The following is a 24,681-nucleotide window of genomic DNA, read 5'->3' as shown; positions in this document are numbered from 1 at the left end:
GAGTCACTGAAGAGATCAAGAGGGAAATTTAAAAATTCCTAGAATTGAGTGAAAATGAAGATACAGCACACCAAAACCTATGGGATGATACAATGAAGCCTTAAGACAGAAATTGATAACTCTAATTGCCTACATTAAGAAATCAGAGACATCTCAGATAAATAACTTAATGATGTACCTTCTGCCTTGGGAACAAAGAACAAGGCAAACTTGCAGTGCAGTAGATAGAAATAGTCAAGATCAGGGCGGAAGCTAATAAAGGAGAAATGAAAAAATATAAAGGAACATACAAAGAATAAATGCAGCAAAGAGCTGGTTCTTTGAAAAGATAAGAAAGATCAACAAACCCTTAGCCAAACTAACTAAAAGAATGAGATGGGACCCCATACAGTGGTGTTAGAGATAGAAAGGGGGACATTAAAACAGATACTAAAGAAATTCAAAGTAGGAGAGTCTGAAAGAAATGGATTTCTAGACACATATTACCTAATAAAGTTGAACTTTAGTGAGATAAGTAAGTTGGACAGATTTATCACAAACAACAAGAAGCGGTAATTAAAACTGCTCAACCGAAAAAAAAATCTCAATCCCAGATGGCTTCACTGCAAAATTCTACTAGTCCTTTAAAGAAGAACTAATGCCAATCCTTTTCAACTTATTTCATACATCAAAAAAGGAAGGAATGTTTCCAAACTCATTCATGAAGACAGTATGGAGCATGTTTCAGCACAGTAAAGGCTATAATATGATACATACAGCCAGCATCATACAGAATGGAGAAAAACTTGGAGCATTTCCACTCAGACAGGGTTTTCCACTCTCTCTGCTCTTATTTAGTATGGCACTGTAAGTCTTATCTAGACCAGTAAGACAGGAGAAGCACATAAAAGGATACCAGTAGGTAGTGAAATAAAAATAATTCTTATTTTGTCAATAATATTCCCGATATATAAGAGACCCTAAAGATTCTACCAGAAAACTCTTAAAACTGGTAAATACCTTCAGTAAAATAGTAGGATGCAATATTAACACAAAACAGCTTTACTATATATTAAAGACAAACATACTGAGAAAGAAATCAAGGAAACATCCCCATTTACAATAACATAAAAAACAAAACACCACCACCAACCCTGTAATAAGCTTAACGTAGGAAGTGAAAGATCTCTATATGAAAACCTTAATACACCGAAGAAGGAAGTTGAGGAAAATATTAGAAGATGGAAAGATTTACTGTGTTTATGGAGTGAAAGAATTAATATTTTAAGAATGACTGTACTGCCAAAACCAATCTACAGGTTCAATGCAATTCTCATCAGTATTTCAATGCACAGAAATTAGAAAAAAAAAAAACTTTAAAAGTTCATCTGGAAACAAAAGATCTTGTGTTTTAGTTTTGTTTCTGTTATAATAAACACCATGACCAAAAGCAACTTGGGGAGAAAAGGGTCAATTTTTTCTTAGGTTTTATAGTCCTTCATCAAGGGAAGGCAACACAGGAGCTTGAAGCAGACACCACAGAGGAATAATGTGTACTGGATTGTTGTTCCCAGGTTCATGGTCAGTACCTTTCTTGTATTGCTCAGGCCCATCTGTGTAGGGATGGTACCATCCACAATGGGCTGGGCTCTTCTATACCAACAAGCAATTGAGAAACACTCCATAGACATGCCACAGGCCAGTTTGATGGAGGGAATATTTGAATTGAGGTTCCCTTTCCAGGTTTATGTTAAATTGACAGCGGAAACTAACTATGACATCTTGGATTGTCAAAGCAATCTTGAGCAGAAAGAATATAGTTGGAGGTATCCCTATACCTGGTTTAAATTATACTACAGAGTCATCGTAATAAAACAGCATCTTATTGGCACAGAAAACAGGCATATAGGCCAAGATAAAAGAATAGGGGGATCCTGGCTATTAGCCTACACAGCTTCAGTCACTTGAGTTTTGAAAAAGATGCCAAAGTTCACATTGGAAAAAGGATAGCATCTTCAACAATTGATTCTAGGAAGATTGGATCTTTATTGTATGAGAATGAAACTAGACCCTTTTCTCTCACCCTCATAAAAATCAGCTTTCAATGGATTACAAACCTTCATGTAAGACCTGGAACTTTGGAATCATTAGAGAGGCCTGCAGTTCCTCAGGAAATCAGGTCAGTAGTCAACAAATAGAACCTCATGATAAAAGCTTGTGGATAGCAAAGGAAGCCATCAGTGGGACGAAGGGACAGCCCACAGAATGGGAGCTGTACATCTGATAGAGGATTAATATGCAGAACTCAAAAAATTAAGCAAGGAAGCAACCCAATTAAAAGCAGGCTAAGGAACTGGACAGAGTTCTCAGAAGAAGAAATACAGATGGCCAGTAAATATTTTTAAAAGTGTTCAACACCATTAGCCATAAGGAAAATAGAAATTAAAGGACTCTGAGATTTCTCTTACAGCAAGAGTCCATTCCATCCCGGTTAGATTGACTATCTGTAAAAAATATAAATAAATGGGGGTTGAAAAGATGGCCCAGTGCCTAACAGCACCTACTGCTCTTGCAGAGGTTCAGGGGTTCGGTTCCCAGCACCCACATAGTGGGTCCCAACTGTCTGTAGATAGTTCTGAGGATCTGCCACACTCATCTGGACTCTGCAGTCATGGGAATGCATGCAGTACACATACATACAAGCAGACAAACACTCATGTACATAAGATAAAAATAATTTAAAAGAAAAAATAGATGTTGACAGAGGTGTGGAGAGGGGAATCTCCATTATTCACTGTCAGTGGGAGTAGAAACTGGTGCAGGCACTGTGGAAATCAGTGTGGGAGTTTCTCACAAAACTAAAAATTGAGCTTCCATATGACCCAGGTATATCACTTCTGGCCATTTACCAAAAGGACTCTCTATCCTACCACAGAGGTACTGGTACATCCGAGCATATTGCTACCATCTTCACAATAGCAAGGAAATGGGACCAGCCTAGGTGCCCACCAGCTGGTGAATGGGTAATGGAGATGTATTACAGAAAATCTTACTCAGTCAAAAAGAAAAGTGAAATTATGAACTGTGTAGGAAAAATTGGATAGAACTGGAAAATACATTAAGTAAGGTAACTCAGGCTTAGGAAGACAAACACTGAATTTACTCATATTTGGGCCCTAACTTTTAACTTTGTAAATTTGCTTTTATGTGGAAGCGTATTTGCAGAGCCTGGGAATCTAGAAAAGTGGGCCTATGAGACAGGTAAAAAGAATCTTTAAGTTGTGTGAGCGGTGGAGGGTTGTATAGAACACATGTCTAACATTGGAAGAGGGGATTCTGGGAATGGAACTGTCTAAGTACACACGGAAGTGGGGAGATAGGGAAAATGCAAGGGTGGTAGGGGCATCTAGAATGATGTGTGAATAGGTCATAAATCTGATACTTGATAAGCTCATCAAAAAGTTATAAAGGACTTGGAAGAGATGCAGACAAAGCTGCTTCTAGAAGCCAGGTGTTAATAAATAAAAATCCTGATGTTGTGTATGTGCTATTCTCTTATGAGTTGTGGTTGGGGAGACTCCTGAAGTCCCCCAAACAATATAGGCAAATGCTATTGGTTACCCACTAAAAGTAGATTGTAAGCTCCTGTTGCTGAAGATGCGACATGCCTTGGTCAGAGGACATAGAGAAATCAGGCTACAACTGGACTGGAAGCTTCCTCCCTTCTTGCTGGTCCTCATGGTGGCAGTTGCTATGCAGGCTGCTGAGGAAGAATAGCATCACCAGTCTTAGCCTGAATCTGCAGGCAGCAGTACTGACTGGCTGAGCCCGCTGGTACAATAGGGCAGATCTAGTCTATGGTAACCAACTGCCTTCTTATTGAATTTGATGGCTGCTTAGCAGAGAGTATTCATGACTGATACTCTGAACCTGGTCAAAAATCTATGACTGGAGAAGTAGCAGGCCTTAGTGAGGAAGCTACTGCTGTTAAATGGGCCTGTCAATCACCTTCTAAGCAACGGTGTTTATGACGTTAGTGCTAACGTCAGCCTTGATCAGTGAAGCTTCCCTTTACACAGCCAGCAGTGATTGAAGTGTGCTGAAAATAAATGACTATTGGGTTTCTAGCAAGTGGAAAATCTGTATCACCTCCTCCAGGGTTCAGAGAACATAGCAGAAGAAGGGATGGAAAGAACATCCCATCTGGAGGAATTTGGGGTCGGGCAGCAATAAGGAACATATTGACATATGACATCTGGATGTGATGTGGATGCTACACTCTTGAACTCATGGTACAAATCTGAACAGGATTGAACCTACTGGTATCCTGGCATGGGAAGGTGAGGGTCTCATGGGAGACACTTGGGTTTTATATTCACGTAATGGTTGATAGAAGGAAAGAGAGACATTTTTCTGCAGTAATGTAGCCATACAACGAGCCCTCAGGAAACTCACAAGGGGAGGCATGAAAGTGGAAAGGGGAGCCAATTGGGAGGAAGTTTATTGGCAGAGGAGGAGTGGGGGTGAATATGAGTGAAGTACATTATATATGTGTGTGGAAGCTTATAATGAAACCCATTATTATGTATAAATAATATATGCTAATAAAATGTTTAAAAGATGTAATGGCTGTTAGGGCCAGAAGGCAGCATTCTATAACACTAGAGTAAGACCCTCCCCGTTGACTGCTGGGTGCTGGTATTACTGCATACAGAGTGGTGGCTTCGCTTTCCTCCTCTGTCACTGTGTTCCACAAGCTTGGCTAACATAGGCAAATCTGGGTACTTAAGTCCTTCGAAGATGTGTGGTTGGATTTCAGAGCTGCAGTTCTGTTCAGTTCTGCGCTCACTGAGGTTGCAGACTGTTCTGAAGGTAAAGGTACGGAGTGGCCAGAGGGGCCTCTGGGGTGCAGCTCTGACAGCAGTGTGCTGCTGCACACAGAAGGCTGGGAGAGGTGAGGCTCTCCCGCAAAGGCTTTGTGTCAGGACTGGACAGGGTCCACAGTGTCTCTTTACTGGGGTACACTGTGAGCCAGAGAACGTGTCTGACAATTGCTGGTGGGTACCATATCTAATTTCTGTGAGCATCTTAGACTCAGAGGGACTGAACGGGGTCAGGTGGGGTGTGGCCTATGTGCCTTCATATTAGTGGCCTTGTCAGGCTCCTCAGCTAATGTGACGCTTCTTCCTTGCTTTTTGGTAGATGGACAGTCTCTCCTCGGGGAGCAGGTGGGCTGGCAGGACAGGCGTCCCCAGGCCGGGAGAAGGAGGCGCTCCCAGGTACTCTCGTCCACCCCTGCTGGTGACTTGCCCACCCAGCCCCATCCTGTTCCAGACAATGGCCACCTGTGACCCTGCCTGCCTTGACCTGCTTTGCCCACCTGTGCCTGCCTGTGCCCGACCTCAGCCCAGAACTCCCACCCTTCCCACCCCAACTTAGGACCGGTCCCGACTTCTAGTTCCTGCCTTGCTTTTCCACTCTGACCCAATCCCCAGTAACCCCCTTTGCCATGTTACACCACAGGGACTTCTTAAGAAGGAGCGGTTAGAGCCTATCGGTTCTGTCTGCTTCTCATCTGTTGATTTTCGTTCAAAGGGTAATTTGTAGTGACGCGAAAACAAATGTGTGTTTCTAAATGATCTGGCTTGATTCCATGGTGAATGGTGCTTCTCGTCTATACAGAATTCTGGCGAGTCTTTATTCTTAGTGGTCATTTTCATCAGGTTAGAACAGCGGGGGTAACGAGGGACTTCAGAGCAGCGCTGGCCTGAGGAGTGAGTGTAAGTGAGGCTGGAAGAGGGAGCAGCTCCAGGGTCAGCAGACCAACAGGAGCAATGTGGGCTCTCTACCAGGCTCTGATTAGACTTGGGACATATCTACAAGTGAGAAGTCTGGGCAATCTGTGCCTAGGGAGGGCCATCCAGGGTGGATTTTACATCTGAGAAAACCAGTGACAGATTCAGAAAATGAAGGAAAGGGGTAAAGGAAAGGGGCCAAGAGGGAATGGGTACATACATGTATATTAGTGTAAGTGTGCATACACACAGGTATACATGCTTATACACATGTTAGTGCCTGTGCACGTGAATGTAAGTTCACATGGGTATGAACAAGCACATAACACACATGGGTGTGGGTGTAGGAATACGTCTATACACGTTCGTGTTTGTACATACATGTGTCGGAAGGTGCATATGTGTGGTTTTGTGCATGTGATAATGTCTATGTCTCTATGCACATGGGTGTACATGTTTGTGCTCTCTTGTGTATGTGTGTGCATGAGTGTGTGTGTACATACAGATGTGCACACACGCACTTGCCCCACTTGACAAAGGGGCATTTCTGCAAAGGTGAGAGGAAGCAAGCTACAAATGAAGAGCAGCCCTGCAGAAGAAATGGCGAGCATGAGCGTTTTGAGCAGAGGAATGCCAGGCCAGAGAAGAGCAAGCATGAGGCAGCTTAGCTCTGAGAGGCAAGTGCAGTCCCTGCAGCATCTTACAGCCTGAGTGAGAGCAATTGCTTGATGTAAGCAGAAGGGAGCCCAAGCTGGTGGTTTGTTACAAAGTAGCTGTGGCTTCTGGGTAGGATAGACTCTCAGGCAACCCTCGGTGTGAGGAGAGACCAACTAGGAGACTCTGCCGGGGCACATGTGAGAAGCAGTGGTGGATAGGACCACATGACTAGAACAGGTGATTGCCGCCCTTTTCTTTACCTGCTGAGTGTATCTAGTTGTGCTCTTTCCTCAGATATGGAGTCTACTCTGGATCTCTGGGGTAGACCCCCCACCCCCAGTGTTACTGGTGAATCTGCCCCAAGTCTCCCCAGAGCCTGGCCCAAAGCTTATATTTGGCCATTGTTGACTTAGTGACTTGGGGAGAACATAAGGCTTTCCATCACCTTCTCTAAACAGAGAAGCTTGTCTGTGACAAACGGCTTGGAGAACCACCAGGCTCTAGATGAATAGTGAATGATGGGAAGACCAGCAGTGCAAAAGCTGAGGCGAGACTTCCAAGCTGAGAGGTGCCTGGCATGCAGAGAAGACAAAGGAAATGTAGACTTCTGCTTGGTCAGCAAATCCATGTATGGCTGCAAACAGCATGGACCATTGAGGGTGTAATAGACAGAGGAGAGGCTCAGGCCCTGGCCTGGGGCTACCAGCCTCAGTAGAGCAGGGAGGCAGAGGAGTAAACAGGGATTGAGCAGTAGTGAAACTAGGGATGGGCGGAGCCATGAGGCTCATCAAGCAAGCAGCCTCACCTGCCAGGGTGAGAGTACGGACTCTTAGTAAGAGAGTCTGTGGAGTCACAAGCAGCCATGAGCTTTCTAGATTCAGGGAACAAGAGTGATGTGTTTGTGCGAGGGGCTGGAGCTGTGGTCCCATGGATAAGAGTTCCTGCTGCTATTACACAATTCCAGTCTTCAGTTTCTAACACCAACCACCTGTACCTCTAGTTCAGGGAATCTGATGTCCTCTCCCAGCATCCTCGGGCACTGCATCCATGTGGTACATAGATATACATGCAGGCAAAAGCAAACATATAAAGTAAAAATAAAAAAAAATTCTTTTTAAAAAAATGTGTGAAGGTGGAATACATTAAAATGTGGGATGGCAGACATGGTGGTTTTCCCAGCTGTCCAGATCAGAAATAATCACTCAGAAACTATATTATTTGCAATACTGTTTGGCCAATAGCTTAAGCTTATCTCTAGCTAGCTCTTATTTCCTAAACTAACCCATCTCCGTTAATCTGTGCATCATCACAAGGTCATGGTCTACCGGCAAAGTTTTGGAAGGTTCCAGCAGAGGTATCTGTCTTCCTGCGGCGGCTACATGGTATCTCTCTGACTCCACCTACTCTCTCTATATATCTTTTCCAGCCTGGCCATACTCTGTTAAGTCATTGGCCAAAAGTAGCTTCTTTATTAACCAATGGCAATAAAACATCCTAGCATACAGAAGGGAATCCCACATCATGGTGGAAGTCACTTTAGAGAGTTTTACTGACCAGGAGGAGAGAGGGGAGAAGGAAGCTGGTTTCTTGTGGAAACCGGAGAAGCAGCAACATGAATCTGAGGTGCACATACAAGCAAGAGGGAGAGGAGACAGCCCTGAGGCCAGTGCTGGGTATTGTGGGTACCAGTGGTGAGGTCCAGCAAGCAAGGCCTTCCCTAAGAAGAGGACAGCAGAAGGCAGAATGTCATACCCGGCTTCTGTTCCAGTTGTTGGTGGTTGTAACTCAACTGCTCTCCAAGCGGAAAACAATCAAGAAATTACCCCCCCACACACACACACATACACACTTTTCCAACTTAGAGAACAGTCCTTGGTTTCCATGGCTATTGCTGTTTAGCTACACAGCAAGTGTTATGTAGTATCACAAGCTAATTACAGGCAACAGAGAAATTGCAGGCTAAGTTTTGAATAAATACAGAGTAGATGTATGGGTTAGCCTCTGCTCCCGGGATGATGTGCAGTTTACTTCTGCTACGTGTGGGAGCTGGGCCCTTGGACCTGTCACCAGCCCAGAGCTGTGTTTCTGGCCCTTAGCTTTCCCTTGCTCTATCACATAATTGGACTACTGCTTCTCTTCTGTGCCTGGACCTCAAGGCAAGCAGTCCCCAGCCCCACCTGGCCTTTGTGGCACCTTGCTTAAGTGAGACTGGGAAGGAGGTGCAGGCCTTCTGTGGCCCTGCAGTCTGGAAATGTCGTCCGTCCTTTAGGAAGGATGTTTGGAGCCTAAAGATAGTGCACCCTAGTCTCCTGGTGATGCATATTCTAACAGGAAGATTGCAGAGAACTGTCATCTGCTGTCATCTTAATCCAAAGCCTTCAGAAAAGACACAATTCGAGCAGCAGCTACGGTAGGGATGGAGAGCCTGCAGCTAGAGGGCCAGGAATATAATTTGTATGAAATAAATGATGCTTGTGAATGCCATAGGACATGTGGAGAGGCCAGGAAGAACTAGAACTCTGATGCACAACGGGGCAGGAGAGAAAACGGGCCCCCTCTCCACCCTGAAGTGCTCTATAGTGAGCTCCAGAGGTATATACCCTCCTCACATTGAGAAAGTCGTTTGTGGGTTGGGCCTCAGCATCTGTAACTCCAGAGAGGAACTGGAAACCACTTCCTAAGACAGTGCAGGACAATCAGACGAAAGCTTTGCAGAACTGTGCACACAGCCCAGCTCCATCACACACTTGAAAACAAAGAGCAGAAGAAAGAAGCCTTACACACAATAGGAAGGAAGAACATTCAAGGGATGGTTTAAGAGCATAACACGTGAGAAAAAGATTCAGATAGAAGGCATTGCTTTCTCCAAAGAAACAGCCAAGGACTTTGAGAAGCAGCAAACATTTAGGGTAGGAAAACACATGAAATAGGATGGCGTGAGTCACACAATGAACAAAACCAAGAATCACTGACGTCCTCTCTAGGGTTCCTGTTGATGCAGTAAAACACCATGGCCAAAAGCAACTTGGGGGGGAGAGGGTTTATTTTATCTACAACTCTCAGGTCACACTCTGACATTGAGGGAAGTCAGAGTAGAACCGCAGAAATCTGGAGGCAGAAGCCACAGAGGAACTCTGCTGATTTGCCTTCTCCTCATGACTTGTTCAGCCTGCTGTCTGATAGTACCAGGATCGCCAGAGCAGTGGTATTTTCTGCACCGTTGCTGTGTTATTCCATGGATGTATGTTGATTCCACCTGTGTCCCTAGTCTTGGGCTGCGGAAATAATGATGTACACTAAACAGTATACTTTCGTGGGAGATTCAAGATGACCAGGGCCTAGTAGGCCAGGCAGGAAATTGACCCCAGACAGACCCTGAGGTTGCACACAGAAGCAAAAACAAGGTTGAAGTCTGTGGGCACTGGCTTAATGAACGTGACTGGGGTTTCCACACACTGGGGTTTGTGACTAGGCTAAAGTCAGGGACCAGAGACTCCTGTTACCATGATGCCCAGCAAAAGTAGGAGAAGGTGGCACCGAGTCACAAAACCTTTTCCCTGGTGAAGGGAAGGCTGGGTTCTGTTAAAAGTCAGACTGCTGAGATGGCTCAGATGAACTGCCTGGTTGTTTTGTTGCTTTGGTACAAGCTTAGAGTCATCTGGGAAAGGGGGACATCCCTTGAGGAATTGCTGCCATCAGATCAGCGTCCTGTAGGGGTCTCCCCACTGCTGCACAGGAAAGGTACATTAGTTGCCTAACAAATGCAGCTTAAGGAAGGATGGAAGGACTTTCATGGCTCATGGTTTGAGGGGCATAGGTCAGACGGCCAGAAAAGCATGCCATGCTGATGGTAACACGAGGTAACCAATCACATTGCATCCTCAGTCAGGAAGCCAAGAAGTGACTGCTTGTTTGCTTGTTTTTTCATTTTTATTCAGTCCAGGACCCTCGCCCGTGGGACCGTGCTACCCACTTTTAGAGAAGATCCCCCTTCTCAATTAACTTCCCTAAAAATACCCTAAGAGCCATGCCCAGACATATATCTCCTAAGTGATTCTGAATTCCATCAAATTGGCATTGAAGGTTTAACCATCACAAAGGATGTCAAGTACTGGCTACAGAAATTCTCCATTGCTTGACTCCATGGTGATACACAGTCCTTCTGGGGGGGGGTACTTTGCATCCTCCCCTCCCCCAACTGTACCTGTGCTAAGGCCTCAGGCTTCCTTGGACTGCCTTGGGCATCCTTAACCTGCCACCACAATGGCCATATGGGACACTATCACACTGGAAACTTGGCACCGCTGCCTCCATTTTGGCCTGTGCTCTTCTGAGAATGCAGGGCCTAAGGGTGTTCCCCACTAGGGGCTTTGCTCCTTTAGAAAAAGGAATATGGTTGCATGCATGGGGAGTTGGATGCTCCCCCTACCCAGGGTAGATCAAAAGAAGGGAAGTAATTTGAGCATTCTGGATGGGTGGTGGTAGTAGCAAGGGGGAGTTTGCCTGGACTAGGAAAAGGTGCCGGTGAGATCAGAATCATTCTTCTGAATCCCCTAGACCCCATAACCCTTCAGACAGTCTATCCCGTAGTGGATCATTGGGCCCTGGAGTTGGTGCCATTGTGTTTGTCAGGTAGGGTTCTCTAGAGTGACAGAGCTTATGGAATAAGTCTCATTCTATCTATCTGTCTGTCTGTCTATCCATCTATCTATTTAGAGAGAATGAGGGGAGAGAGAGAATGGATGAGATATATAGACAGGCAGACAGATAGATGTAAAGGGGGTTTATTAGAATGGCTTACAAGCTGTGGTACAGCTAGTCTTTTTAAAAACAATAATTTATTTTTACTTTGTGTGCATTTGGTGTGCATGTATGTCTTGTGAGCATGTCAGATCTTGGAGCTACAGATGGTTGTGAGCTGCCATGTGAGTGCTGGGAATTGAACTTGGGCTCTCTAGGAGAACAGCCAGTTCTTTTAACTGCTGAGCCACCTCTCAAGCCCCAGCTAGTCTTATAATAGCTATCTATCAATAGAAGGTCCAAGAATCCAGTAGGTGTTCAGTCCATGAGGCTGGATGTCTCAGTTGGTCTTCAGTGGACACTGGAATGCTGAAGAGGTAGGCTCCAATGCTAGTGAAGGACTGGACTTGCTAGCAAGGAAGCACAAACACAGCAAAAGCTTCCTTCTTTCATGTCTTTATATAAGACTTCCAGCAGAAGGTGTGGCCAAGATTAGAGGTGAGTTTTCTCAGCTCAAAAGATCTAGAGATTAAAATTGTGTTTTCCTACCTCAAAGATCTAGATTAGAAGTAGATCTTCTGACTTCAAATTAAGCAAAAGCCCCTCCCAGGTATGCCGTCCATTTTGGGGTTTTAGTTCATTCCAGATGTAGTTAAGTTGACAAGCAAGAGTGGTCACCGCAGTCATAGAGTGGTTGGGCCTTCGGGGCAGTGTGGAGCTAGCAGTGCTGGAAGAGAGACAAGGCTACTTGCTTCCCTTTGTGTCACCAGCTGGAACAAATACCAACATGCTTATGCTGTGACAGGAGAGGTGTAGCCCACCCCATCCTGCTGCATGGAGGGTGGGCATCTCCCTCTACCTTGCCTGTACCTTCAGGAGACCGAGAGAAGAACTGGCAGGATGGCATGAAGAGACATCAAGAAAATCCCCCTCATGCCTTCAGGGACAATATCCCCTGACTAATTTTGCTTGAGGTAGGCGCCAACCCTGCTTAGAGAAAGCATACCTGATAACCAATAGAAGAAGGAAGGCCTGGCAAAGGTCTGGTCACAGAGCCAGTATGACAGCGTCACATGGATCATGCTATCTGGGCTTCTTCAAAGTGGTATAAACTGCAGTAAGGGAGAACACTTCATTGTCTGAGTTTTTGTCCTGCCTGGTTTCTGTTCTCCCACCAGGTCCCACAGCCTTTTAGCCCCAAAGAAAATCACACAGAAGTCTATATTAGTTATAAGCTGATTGGCCCATTAGCTCAGGCTTCTTATTATAACTTATATTAGTCCATTATTCTTATCTATGTTAACCACATGGGTCAGTACCTTTTCCAGTGGGGCAATCACATCTTCCTTCTTCTGTGGTTGGGACAGGACTGGAGAGGAATGGGCTTCCTCCTTCCCAGAATTCTCCTGTTCTCTATGACCCACCTCTACTTCCTCTCTGGTTGTCCCGCCTATACTTCCTACCTGGCTACTGGCCAATAAGCATTTGTTTAAAACATAATTGACAGAATATAGACAATTGTCCCGCACCAACACTTGAGCTGATGTGGGCTACCCCTCAATCTTTAGAATGGGAAACAGGTTAGGTTCTGAGATGGGTTATGCAGTGTGTACACATCCATTCTTCACCCTATACCAGCAGACAGTGACATCCTGGTACCATTTGAAGCTAAGATAGTAAATGCATTCCCCATGCTTTCTCTTGTCTCCTATTTTTACTGTGGGATTATAGAAGGGGAACAAAACCTAAAATTCCCCCATTTGTGTAACATTTTACAAATTATAGAGTACTTTGCACAGCCCTGAAAGGTGGGTATTTCATGATCCCCGTTTAGAACGAGGAGCTGAAACTGAGAGGAACTGAGTCACACGGTTAGCAGTGGGAGGGCAAGTGGAAGGTTTTCTGCAGAGCAGGCCTCCCATGGCCATGGTCCCAGGAGTGGGCTCCTACCTCCCAGAATGCATCTGAGCCAGGTTCTCCTTCTGTTTGTTGACCCAGAGAACAGAGCCTTGGCATCGCCTTCTGCTCAGATGCTACTGTGACCAGCACCCATTTTATACAGATGCTTATGCCCTAGGATCCCCCTAATTCCTTGCTGATTATTCTTTGAGAGTTTTATATTTTGTCTGCACAGCCAATTTTTCTTTTGGGAAAGTCACATTTTAAACATTAATTTCTAGGCGTTCTTTCCATTTATAAGTTCCTACTTTTGATTAAGACATATAGTTGTCTTATTCATTGCTGAGCTCTATAAATATTGAATGTTGTGATAGTTATAAGACTCATCAACCTAACGGGATCTGGAATCTCCTAGGAGACAAGGCTTTGGACAGATCTGTGAGGAGGTTAGGTTAGCCTCTGGCTGTGCTTGTGAGAGATTATTTTGGTTAACTGAAGCAGACCCACCCTAAAAGTGGGCAGCACCATTCCCTGAGCTTGAATCTAGACTGCATAGAAAAGAGGAAAACTGGCAGCTGTCACTCTTTGCTTCGTGACTCAGGCTGCAATGTGACCAGCCACCTGGACTTCCTGCTGTGATGGACAGTTGAGGATTCAGTGTGGCCAGCCACCTGGACTTCCTGCCATGGTGTATTGAATTATAAGCCTAAATATACCTTTTTCTCCCTTAATCTCTTGTTTATCAGGGAAATTTATCACAGCCACAGGGAAAGCTATTAATGCAAATAGTTTCTTGTATGTATTATTTTACATTTTTATCTCTGTCTAGAATTTATTTTGATGATCTACAGTTCAGGATTCAGGCTGGAAAGCAGTTGTAGTAGGGGGCTGCTTGTTCATCCCGGCTGCACAGAACTGAAATAATCACACAGAAACCATATTATTTAAATCACTGCTTGGCCCATTAGCTCTAGCTTCTTATTGGCTCATTCTTACATCTTAATTTAACCCATTTCTATTAATCTCTGTATAGCCATGTGGCTGTGGCTTACTGGGTAAAGTTCTGTCCGGCTCTGGCGGGGCTACATGGCTTCTCTCTGACTCCGCCTTCTTCCTCCCAGCACTCAGCTTAGTTTTCCCCACGTAACTCTGTTCTACTCTATCAGGCCAAGCCAGTTTTCTTTATTAATTAGCCAATCATATTACAGCATGCAGAGGGAAATCCCACATCAAGCAGTTCTTCTCCAAGCATTCCCAGTAGAGCTCACTGAAACTGGTTAGCAAATGATAGTGGGCCAGAAGGGCAGAAGCAATAAGGAAAGGACTTGGGAGCAGAAGAGAGCCCACTGGGGTCAGAGTGACTCTTGTTCCGAACCAGGGCCCACATACCTGTGCTAGATTACCCACCTGCCTTGTAAGAGATGTTAGAAGTTCTTTAGAGAGAGGGAAACTGTTAAAGCTACATTCAAAATTGTTTTGAACTAGATGAAAATGAAACCAGGGTGATGAGAATCATTGAAGTAGAAATAAAGATTGAAAACCAGGTGACATAGAAAATAGTAGACTTTGGTTAGGCAGAGAGAGGAGAGGAGGAAGAGAGGAATGAGAGAGGGAGAGACAGAGAGAGGAGAGAGAGAGAGAGAATTGAGATTATCTTTAAGGGCACACCTCCAGTGAACCAACTTCTCCACAGTGGGCACCACTTCTGAAAGCTGTCAGTCCTTCCCAGTAGAGCCCTAGGCTGGTACCCTATCTAGCCTTTAATATCTATGCCATAGGAGGACACTTAAGATTAAAATGAAATAGGCAAAAACTGCATAAAATGCACAAAGTTAGTAGATTATTACAGCCAAGTTTCAAGATATAAGGCTAATATACAAAAATAAGAGTCCTATATACTAGTAATGAACAAGCAAAATTATATTAAAACACAATGCCACATTAGCACCCTTCCTCAATACTTAGGCAAAAGCAGCACATATACATATATGAAGCAAGCTATTAGAAAAAAACTGATGAATAAATCAAAGGAGAATCAAATGCAGGGATAAATGTTCGATATCGAGGATTAGATTCAATGTTGTGAAGGTGACACTTTGTCAGAACTTGGTAATAGAGTCACCACAATACAAATAAAATGCTTACTGCTTATATTTTGGACATTGACAAAGTGACTCTGAAGTTTATTTGGAGAAAAAAGAAAACAAAATAAAGAGGAAAACAGCAAAACTGACTTCAAGACTCACTAGATGAGCCAGCCCAGCAGAGACTTGCCACCAAGCCAGATGACCAGCGTTCAATCACCAGGACCCACATGGTGGAAAGAGAGACCTCTGATCTCCGAATGTGTGCCTTGGTATGAATGTGCACACATTTGCACACATGTGTGCATTTAAATCTTTAAACTACCATATCATGATAGTGTTGTATTGGTAAAAGAATAAACGCTAATAACTGAGAAGATCTCAGCTGTAAGTCACATAAGTATAGCCAGCTGATCTTTGGTCAAGAAGCGTAGGCGAACACAACTGGAGTCCACATGCCCTAAATAAATAAGCAAACAAATAAATAGGCAAGCATCAACTCAGAATAGATCATAGACCTAAACACAAACTGAACTAGAAAACATACGAGAAAATCGAGATGGCTTTTGGTTTTGCTGATAGGATGTTAGAGTGACAGTCAATGAGGAAAGAAGTGGTACATTTTGTTCAAATTTTCTGCTTTGTAGAATAGGATGCTGTCAAAAGAGTGAAGAAATAAGCTCCAGATTGGGAAATATTTACAGACGATATAGCTGGTACAGCACTGTTATATAAAAGAAACCTTAAATTCAGATCCTTCACTAGAAAGGAGATGTCCCACATCATATGTCATTAGAGAAAAGCAATTTAAATGAGCTGTCATGGCGTGTCTGCCAGAACGGCCAAAGTGCAGAGTACCGACAACAGCACAGGCTACTTCAGTGTTTGCTCTCTCCCTCCCTCCCCGCTCTCAGTGAGAAACAAAACGGTATAGCCACTTGTGAAGATTTGATCCGTTTCTTACAAATGACACCTTCTCGTATTTTATGATCCTACGATTATGTTCCTTGATATCTACCAAAATTTGTTGAGAAGTTATGCTCACACAGAAGTCTGTACAGCAGCTTCATTCATAATTCCCAAAAAAATGAATACAACAAGGTTTGCTTCAATGGCATAAGTAAGCGATGGTACATTCAGTCAAGACTGTAGTCAGTGCTAAAGAGAAATGAGCTACCATGAAAAGACATGAGAAACCATAGATAGTTATTATTGAGTGAAAGCTGATGAGAATAGGCCATAGACCATATGATTCCAACTACATGATGTCTTAGAAAAGGCGTAACTACAGAGACAGAACAAAAGTGAGTGATTGCCGAGAGGTTGAGGGTTGGGAAAGCTGGGTGGAGAGATGACAGAGGGCTTCTTAGCGCAGTGACAGCAGTTTGTGTGACACTGTAATAGTGGGTTCACGTCATTCTTCCTTTGCCCGATGTCAGAGAGTGTGCGACAAGTATGAACCCTGATGTAAAGTCTGTGTTGTCAAGGAGAGAGGTGTCTCATGCTTGGCACAGCAGTTAGAGTAAGTGTGCTCTGGTAGGAGATGTTGGGAAGGAAGGGGACTTGTCAAAGTAGGAGGGGATACATGGGTAATCAGTTGCTCGTGAGCCTAAAACTAGTCTTTAAAAGTCTATTAAAATACTGGATGGTGACGGCACACAACCTTAATCTCAGTACTCGGGAGGCAAAGGCAGGTGGATCTCTTGAGTTCAAAGCTAGCCTAGTCTACAGAGTGAGTTCCAGGATAGCTAGGACACAGAGAAACCCTCTCTTAAAACAAAGCAAAGCAAAACAAAACAACACAAACCACCACCCCCCCCCAAAAAAACAAAAACAAAACCTAAACAAAAAAACAAAAAAAAGAAAGAAAAGAAAAAGATCTATTAAAATAACAAAGCATTCAGAGTTCCTGAACACTGTCTTGTGGAAGCGGTCCCTTGACTATGAGGGACGCAGCGATTGTGTGTTGCAGTTTTCCCACGAAGAGAAACTCTTCTGTATGTTGTTGATTGATGGGGCTGAGAAGGCTGATCAGTGCAGTACATCACTCAAGCGGGCACAGTACAGAGACCACATCTGGCTCGGCACTAGCAGTGGGGCTAGCACTTGGTTGGTGGAGGTGGGCAGGTTTGCCATCGACTTGTCCATCCTTTGAAGTAGAAATACAGTGGGGTCGTCACAGGTTTAAACTGCTTTGTGACTGTAAGTCCTTGACAGCAAGCTGACTCCACAATCTTCCCAGATGCTATTTGTCAGGGTGAGGGTGGTTCTCAGAGACCCTACCTGACCTTTTTCCTTTCCGAGACCAGGGAGGAAACTAAGGAGATGGCTCTGGCGCCTGCCCAGCGTCTCCACCCCAGTTGTGTGATCTGTAACGGGTGAAAATGTACAGCTGTCACTTGACAGCACAATGGCCCTCGTGATGCAGACTGGGGCAAAGATTCCACTTGTCAGTTTAATTGGGGTTCATGATAGTGTTTAGTCCGCTGAAATGGGCAGAGGAAGGCCCAGTATCTGGTAATTTCTGAAGGCCTGCATTTACTGATTTCTGCTTGCTGCTTGCTGCTTTCGGCCACTCAGGGAAGGATTTGGAGAAAGCTTCTTACACATTGTAAGGTTGGAGGTCTCCTTCCCTAGAACCTAGCCTCCCTTTCAATCATGGGCTCTGCTCTGTGGGCCGTACAGCCTGGACAAGAAGCCCTGATTCTTCTTGACTGAGTTAACACCTATTTCCATTACACATTGTCGTGTACACCTTATCCTTGAGGTCAGCACACCCGTGGCCCAGGCAGGGCCATCAGAACATTGCACCCTCCTACTCTATATCCCATTGGGCTACTCGGTCAAGACTGGGGCCTTGATGCCGCACGCAGTGCACAAGCCTCTGGAAGTAAACTGTGTCACAGAAAGGTGTTGCTGATCCATGAAAGTGGCATCAGGCAGTGGGCACTGTCTGAAGTCACATAAACATTGTGACACCTTGTCGCGATGGATTAGTCAGGCTGGCACATACTCTCTAGAGTAGCCGGGAAGGAAATAGTCTCAGTCTTGTAGTATAGTTCGCTTCTGCCTTGGGAGCGAGAAGTAGCTGTGGACAATAACACGAGCAAGTGTGGGTTATTCCTGTTAGTGTTAAAATTATAGAAGCAGGTGCTGGGAGGGCTTAGCGCTGGGCTACAGCCAAAGCCCACCGGGACACATTTTTGTCTTTGAGGACGCGGTGTGCTTGATCAGGCTATAGTGCTCTGCTGCCACCTAGTGGCACTGATATTACATACTCAATGGCGTCACTTTATTTTCATAGTTTGGGCTTCATCATCAACGGAAAGCACCCAGACCATGTGTACCTTTCTGAAGTTGCTCTATATGGAAGTTCTGTTGACTACAGCAGCCAGCCTTCTCTGGGGAGTCTTGGGTTAGCAGCCCCATGTACAGGGCACAGATCTGAGCTACAGCTGTGACCTGTGTAATTCTCTGTGTAGACTCTCTAATGTATTCTGTCCACCAGCTCATGATCAGAACTAACGTGCCTGGAGCTACCCGTCAGTTGGCTTGAGTTTTCCGTGTTTCTGTAGCAGCATCCTTTCTCCAGAAAGGCACAGTGTGCTTCATTAGTTGTGTTCTTACCCTGGCTTCTGCTCTTTGCTGAACTCTAAACTGGGCCTTGTCCCCGAAGTAAGCAGAAGGAACGTTCACTCAGTGAAAGTCCATTCCTTAGATGGCTTTCTTATGGGGCTTCTGCTGGAAATTGTGTTCTGTTGCAAGAGGACCGGCTCATATTCACAGCTCACAGGGGGCAGGTCTTGAGAGTCCCATGCTGGCCAACTCCCTGAGATTCTCGTGACCTCAAGGCCCAGGCTCATCGCTCATCTCCAGTCTCACGTGTGCTTGGGTGAGCAGCCCTGTGTTTGCTGCCCTCTCCTGGATCCCCTAGGACTCCTCATCCCTGGCAGGTACCCTCACGCACCTTCACTTCCCACGCTTCTGGTCCTAATGAGATTCCCATCCAGACACAGCTGGGAAAACACATAGGTAGTGGGGGAAGGCAGCTGCCACCGGCTCCCAGGTAACAGAAGAGCCCCTCTGTGAGCTGGAATGGGAACAGCTTTATCATCAGACTGTGTGACTGACTTTTCTTGATTCCAAATGTGCCATGGTTGCCAGAGCCTAGAAATGTGTCTGCCTGTGTTCATCCAGCCCCCTACTTTTCTACAACCTGTGGCTAAACTCTGGGGTGAGGGGGCATGGGATGAAGTTGTGTGTCTTCACATTCTGAGATTAAAATCATTTTTGGGGTGCCTGGGGAGAAAGAAGGTGCTCACCTTTGTTCAGAGCTTGTGCGTTGCGCCTAATCAATCATCTCAGCTCCTGGCTCAGCAGTGACCTCCTTACCACTGCTCTTCCCGCAATCACTCTTCTCATTGGCCTGTTGCATGGCTCCCGTGCTTTAAGTCGTCTCTGGGCTTTTCACATACACTTTCAAACGCTCTGTGCTGAAAGCATCAGGTAGTTAGTGCTACTAGCCGTGTGCAGTGAGCAGCCAGGGCACTTGAAATACGTGTGCATCTCAGGTCACTGTGCCTCCTCACTGAAAACCCAGATATAGGAAGAATCAAATTCCAGAAAGTTCTTGTTGATTTGGTGCCTGCTGCTGATGCGCTGGTTGGCTCAGGTGCCCTGGGTCTCTGCTGTGCAGGATCCACCCTTCTGCCTGTCCTAGAAGCCACTGTATTTGTCACACTTCACAAAAGGGGAAGCCTGTTTCCCCTAACCTCCTACAAACTGGAAGGTGGTGCCCAGAGCACCTCAGGACTCGGTCTCACCAGGTCGTAGCAATGGGCAACAGCTCAGTGTTTGCCTGCCCACTTTACAGCTGTGGCCAAAGCCCTGCTCTCATCTGTGGACCTTTGCTCATGTCCCCTAATGTTCCAAGAGCCTATGAGGCTGTAGCCCCAGGGCACTGTCTAGAGCCCTGGGCACTGGGAGGCCACCTTCACCTGTCCTTTCCAGAGCCCACACGGAGGCCCTGTGACCTGTATCTTGAGGTACCTCTTCTGTGATTTAGATGAGGGCTGTGCTGAGACGGACCACTTTATCACACCCACAGCCACACTACAGCATCTGTACAGATGTGCACCAGGTGACACATCTGGATCCTGCAGGCCTGAGTCCCATGTGTACTGACTCCTAAGAGGCGTTCGGGCTCCCTCCTCTGTAGCTGAGAATTCAGAGCCCTCTCTAGTGTGTTCTTGGACACACAGCTTTACAGGAGCCTCTAATGTATTGATGTCACCATACAAAGGCAGAGCCTCAACCTATGAATAGCAAATTCATTTAGAGTAGTGGTTCTCAACCTGTGGAGTCAAATTTGGGGTCAAATGAATTTTTCATAGGAATTGCCTAAGACCATCAGAAAACACAGATGTTTACATTACAATTCTTAACACTGGAAAATTATAATTATGAAATAGCAACAAAAGTACTTTTATGGTTGGGAGTCCACAGCGTGAGGAGCTGTATTAAAAGATTACAGAATTAGGAAGATTGGGAATCACTGCTTTAGAGGGAGTAGACTGAAGACAGGAGTCTTAAGTGAGTCATAGAATATGATGCCAGGGTGGCTGCACCATTGGGAAACTGTGTGTGAGCATGTGCGTGTGTAGGGTGTATATGTGCATGTATATGTGTGTGTGTTCATGAATGTGTATGTCCATGCATTCTCGCATTCTCCACCCAGACTTGGAATGGACTTTTAGGGGCACTGAGGGGCAATATCTGAACAGTTTCCTGAGTCGGGTGCAAACAAGGAGCAGTGTGACCCTGGACAGCCAAGGGCTTGCTCGGTGTGTCCCTGCCCAAGCTATGAAATTGTGTGTGTGGGGGGCTCTTCTCTAATGAAATGCTGTTCTTATTTATGAAAGACATACTGTTAATGAGAGAGGATAGCTATCAAAATACTGATATACACTCACACGAGGCCAAGCATATTTCACAATTAGGCTTTCCCCAATGGGAGAGGAATCGAAAGAACAGAGTCACCATCTGCTTTGTCCCTACTGTATACAAATAAGCAGCTCTTGCCTTTTTCTCCCTTCTCCTGCCCCAGTGCGGCATCCCTTCCCAACCTCTGCAGCAGCTGCTTCCTCAGCCCGCATCTCTGCAGTTCATTCTGCCCTCCTGGTGCCTCGTCCATCTTTCCTGGCCCCATTTAAAGGTCTCCCGAGGGCTTCTTTGCAGCTAGACTGCTCCGAGGACCTGGCTCTGACTCTCTGAAGCTGTGGCCATGTCCCGAGACTTGCCAGGTTATGACTCTCCCATGATACCCCAGAAGTCCTTGCCCCTTAGATATAACCCAGCCTTCCTGGAGGGCCTTCCTGGGCTCTATGATCTTGTGGAATGATGTGGTACCAAGGGTGTGTTCACTGCAGCCCTTTGGTCTCACCCATTGGGTTATGGCATCTGTGTCACAGTGCCAGGGTACTTGTGGAATCTGAAATCTGTTCGTTTGTCCCTCCAAACCTACCATGGACCACAGGTCTCACAGCTGGAAGAACTATGGTGAGGCATAAGCTCCACTTCGTTGTGAGGAAGGAAGTGGGCCACCCCTGCCACCTCAGTTTTCCTTGTCCTTAGAGCCGTGACCTGCAAGGCTGTGAAGAATGGTAAAGCTGGAACACTTTGAGAGGTTTTATTTTTCTCTTCTAATAAATTTACCAACACAACTGAAGTGTGTGTGCACACGCGCACATGTATGTATTAAACAGATGATGGGATTGATCATCAAAATTCTTAAAGTGATATGGAAGTAGCAGAAGTTTCTAGAGTATCAGTTTTCACCCTGCATACTTTATTACACAGGCTTCAGAGCTCCATGCTAAATGGAAGCCATCTTTGAAAGGTCCATGTTCCAAGGTGAGCCATGGTTCTGGCTCTTTTTAGGGACAGCCATTGAGCAGAGCCAGAAGCAGCTAAAGAAACTAATGTGGCCAAATTGAGCTTCACAAAAACAGCCACTTAGTGCTCATGTGGGCAGTCTTGTGGGCCACCTCAAATGCTAGCCTCTTAGTGTGGTGGACCGAGGGACTGTCTCTATCCAGCATGGAGTCAAAGGACCAAGCCATAGCCAGTCAAGCAGCCCTCCCATCACACCATGCTCCTTGAAGAAAGGACCAAACAACTAGGAATCAGACACAACATTTTTCTTTAATGTATGCAACAGTTTTGTACTTTTCTGGGAATGATACAGACATTAATTTTAAAGCTGATAAAAGTAGGGTTTTTCACAGCGAAGCTAATAGAGCCCTCACTGATGGCCACTGTGATGGCCACTTGTCCATGTCCCTCCTTTCTACATGGACTCCTATACTGGTTTCTCAGTGTGTTCAGGAGAGCTACCTTTCTGGCCTTTGGCTGATTTGTTGAATGAACCATAGGGAGCAAGGAGGTACTCCCTATTTCTCCAGGATCTCATACTTGGCTTGCCTCCGAGCCTGGCCAGACACTTCCAGAGACCAGGCCTCTGGCCATGTGCTAGACTGGTCAGCACGTATGCCAAGGTCAGAACCAGAGGCCAGGAGCCCTGGCAGTGCTATTTCTCTGAGTGGGGCACAGGCAATCCACACACACATAGCAGACCTGCAAGGACAGGCCAGCGTCCTCACCTCACACTCAAGGGACTGAAGTGATTCTGGACATTAGACCAGGAAAAGCAACATGAGACCATGGCTGTGCCCTTCCTCTTGGCACTGATCTGTAGGAAGAGGGTTGCATTTACATTTATACATTTGTTACTCGGAGGCAAACTTCCATTAGTTCTTACTCGGGACTTAGAGGTTTGTGGCACCAGCCTGGATCTTCCTTATGAAGAGATCCACATGAGATTCTAGCATGCCCTGCGGGTGCAAAAGCCCACATTTCAGGTTTCTAGAGCCATGGTTGTTCTTAACCAGTTTTAGAAACCTGGAGTCATTGCCAAATAACTCCTCAAGATATAGTGGCTGCCCTGGCACCTGGGAGTCAGAGAAGTGGGCAAGGAAGCCCTGTCAAGGACAGCTGGGCATACCGTGTTCTGATTGGTTCATTCCTCATGGCACAGCGTGTGTACAAAGAGCCTGGGTGACACGGTTTCTTCTTTTGTGCCCACACACATGAGAGAACATTGAGTGTTGCCTGTGTGCCTGTGTGTTATTTGTAGCTGCTATGTCCCCGTGGGAAATGTGATGTGTTTGGGGTCCTCATCCTTTGAGACTGATATTGCCTATGATGGCCTAATCATCCAGACTTCAAAATGGTTGCTGCTGTTTTTCCTAGTGGACCCCAAATCAGTAGATGGGAGGGAGCTACATTCATGATTTGACCTCTGCCTCTCCCTGGTGGCATTCCCATTGTGAATAGAAATAGGGACTTCCTGGACTTCTATTGTCTCCTATCTAGCTGCAGGGTGGGGTCTCCAGGCTTCTCTAAGTATTGGTAACAGAGGAGGAATGACTCTGCAGGTCACTCTGCTTTCTCTTGGTGACCAGTTTAATGATCCTTTCCCTAAATTTTCCTAATATTGTGTAAGTGGTGTAAATTGGCTAGAGTTATTTCTGGTTTTAGCACATCGGGACCAGATACCACTGCCTTCTGTCCCTTTTCTGTTTCATATAAAACTTTATGGGATTGTTCTCTGTGACCTACAGTAAGCTGGGTTTTAGGTGGATGTTTCAATTTGGAGGGCCTTGGGCATGGACCTGGGGTCTCATTGTTTAGTTGCTTTCCTGTTGACATCCTCATTTTAATTTTGGCATGTCACTGTCTTGTCACTAAGCCCAGAACCTTAATGAGTCACATTTAGAGGGACAAGGTCATTATACTTCCTCCTGGGATGAGCTGTGATGAGAGGACCAAAGGTTCGCTGGGCTGCATTCTCTCACAAAGGCTCCACTGGGATTCTTGGGATGCTACTGTCCAGTTCCTGCAGTCCCCCTGAGCTGCTACACGAACAGGGCTGTGCAGCATTCACCACTCGTGGCTCAGGCTCAGTTTCCTTTCCTGCATTGCCCCATTCGCCCACGTGCAGGTTCCAGTCCTGGTTCTTTGCACAGTTCCCATTGTCCTCTCTGTGTGGGTACAGATAGGGTTGTGCCCTTTTCGTCATCAGTGTCTTATCCGTGTGGCTCCAAGGTGGGGAGAGGCTGAAGATGAAGACAGGCTAGTGTTGCAATAATTAATAGGAGACCTCTCTGATTCCTACCCCCTAGTATGGTATTGGAGATCAGACCCAGGGTTTTGTGAATGCCAGGCAAATATTCTTCCACTGCTCTACATCCCTAGCTCTTGGAATTTTCAATGAAGGTCTCACTACATATTGTAGGCTGGCCTTGAATTTGTGGTCCTCCTGCTTCAGCTTCCCAAGTGCTGAAGTTACAGGTGGAAAATACCATACATGTTATTTTGTTTGACATGTGTGTGCACATGTAGGTTCATACTATGTGCAAGTGCACACACACATATGTACGTATATGCAGTGGTCAGAGATTGATATT

At 45.6% G+C, this 24,681-nt stretch overlaps 1 protein-coding gene across 13 annotated transcripts in view; it reads left to right on the top strand.

The window, feature by feature from the left end:
• Pcbp3 (poly(rC) binding protein 3) overlaps nt 1-24,681 on the top strand; it is a 191,498-nt gene that overhangs the window by 105,839 nt on the left and 60,978 nt on the right. The window contains exon 1 of one of the 13 annotated variants that reach the window (XM_057751297.1): nt 5,177-5,258. The exons of the other annotated variants lie outside the window; for them this stretch is intronic. The gene's annotated coding sequence lies outside the window, so the exon portion shown is untranslated. Of the gene's footprint in view, nt 1-5,176; nt 5,259-24,681 lie in introns of those variants that run through there. 13 annotated transcript variants of the gene reach the window in all.

This window comes from Chionomys nivalis, chromosome 19 (assembly GCF_950005125.1).
Source record: "Chionomys nivalis chromosome 19, mChiNiv1.1, whole genome shotgun sequence".
Taxonomy (NCBI): domain Eukaryota; kingdom Metazoa; phylum Chordata; class Mammalia; order Rodentia; family Cricetidae; genus Chionomys; species Chionomys nivalis.
The sequence above is the reverse complement of the archived record's forward strand: the minus strand, read 5'-3'. Positions and strand labels throughout refer to the sequence as shown.